At 41.5% G+C, this 2,021-nt stretch overlaps 1 pseudogene; it reads left to right on the top strand.

Annotated features, from left to right (window-relative positions):
- The first annotated feature begins 822 nt into the window (after positions 1-822).
- LOC145596248 (small nucleolar RNA R71) lies at positions 823-921 on the top strand (annotated as a pseudogene).
- Positions 922-2,021: the final 1,100 nt, after the last annotated feature.

Raw genomic sequence — 2,021 nt, 5'->3', positions numbered from 1 at the left:
TTGTTCCAATTACCCCTATTTTGACTTTGGCCATAATTTTGATTATGGTTTCCCCCACCTTGATTATGATTACCACTACCTTGGTTATGATTTCCATAACCTTGATTTTGGTTACCATAATTTGGGCTTTGATTACCATAATTTTGGCCTTGATTTTGGCCACTATAACCTTGATTATTATAGCTACCACGAGAACCTAGGTTCCCTTGGTTTCTATAACCACCACCTTGGTTATAGTTGTCAAAATTGCCTTGGCCTTGGTAGTTCCTATTCCATTGACCTCTTTGATTATCAAACCGTTGACCATTGTTATTCGACACATAATTCACATGTTCACTCTCATGGTTATCAAACTCATCAACACATTCATTAGGACAAGTACTAGAGTCATGATCATAAGATCCACATGCATCACAAAACAAACAACCCATAGGCATATTATGTGAAGAGGGAGGGGGTTGAGAGTTAGAAGGAGTACCTCTCCCCTTAAATTGGGAGGGAAGATTCGAGGTTTGAGAAGAGGAAGAAGTGCTCTCCAACTTAGCTTTGATTGCGGTGACCTCCTTTCCTAAGTTTGTCATTTGGGAGGAAAGGTTGTTGATTGCATTTAGATGGTCCACCGAATACAATGAAGATTGCTTGCTTGAAGAGTCCCTCTCCCCATCTTGCCAATCCCTATAGTATGTCACCACGTCCTCGATGATGTCCACAACTTCTTCTTCGGTTTTATTCATGATAGGGCCACCGGCTCCTCCATCAAGGCATGACTTGCCTTGGGGACTTAAACCGCCATAGAAGATTTGGATCACTTGGTATGTGGGGATTCCGTGGTGAGGGCACTCCCTTTGATACTCTTTGAATCTCTCCCATGCTTCGTAAAGGCTTTCGCTTGGCTTTTGCTTGAACCCTTGAATCAAGGCTCTTGCCTCCGCCGTCTTCTTTTGGGGGTAGAAGCGGGACAAGAAAGCCTTTGTGACATCGTCCCAAGTTCTCAAGGAGTTGGGCTTCACCTCTTTGTCTAGCCACTCCAAAGATCTTCCTATTAGAGAGAAAGGGAACAACTTCAGGCGGATGAATTCTTGAGAAACCCCATTGACTTTGATGGTGTTGCAATATTTTTCAAATTCTTTCAAATGGTTCAATGGGCTCTCATTCTTGGCCCCACTATATTGCCTTCTCTCGATCAAGGTGATCATTGCCGGACGGATTTCGAAGTCATTTGCCGGGGTAGTGGGAGGAGCTATTCCACTTTCAAATCTATATGCCCCGGGCACTCCAAGCTCCTTCAAGGCCACTCTAGGATTTTCACCCATGCCTTGTTCTTCTTGAAATTCTTCCTCGCTTGAAGAGCTATAAGCCAAAGATCTAATATCCACTCTTCTTCGTGAAATAGTCCTTTCTATTTCCGGATCAAGGGGAACAAAGGAACGATTACGGGTTCTATGCATGCAAAACTCAAACAAAAAAAAAAAAAAATATTAGTAGCACGGCTACAAGTGTAGCCTAAAGAAACAAAATCTTTTTGTATTTTTTTTTTTTAATGAAGTAGACTCAACAACAAAAGCTAAGCACCAATAGCATTCCCCGGCAACGGCGCCATTTTGACAAGAGGAAAATGCATGTCGTTATCTACCCTTTCCCCAAGTCAAACTAAATTTGTAAACACCTAACCAACCTTATATGAATATAGGGTAAGTTAAAGGTCGATCCCAAGGGAATGCAATGATGAAAACTAAAGTCTAAGTCAAGCTACCTCGAAGTCGAAAATGAAGTTATGGTTGGTAACTAAGTGAACTAGATCGAATTTAACTAGTAATCAAGGGGTCTAAACACTAGGGATATGGGTTCCACATGCAAGATCAATGATAATGCTAGAGCAAAACTCAATCAATTGGCTCAAGTATTGCAATGGACAAACAATAGTAGCAATCAAGAGAGCTCAAATGCTATCTCCTATAGGCCAATCTAGTGGTCACTATGAAAGGCAAACCAAGAAGAATCACAAGCAAACCAAATCAATT

The sequence above is a fragment of the Chenopodium album genome, chromosome 19, assembly GCF_948465745.1.
Source record: "Chenopodium album chromosome 19, dcCheAlbu1.1, whole genome shotgun sequence".
In the NCBI taxonomy this organism is placed as follows: Eukaryota; Viridiplantae; Streptophyta; class Magnoliopsida; order Caryophyllales; family Amaranthaceae; genus Chenopodium; species Chenopodium album.
This window is presented reverse-complemented; position numbering and strand designations above follow the sequence as displayed.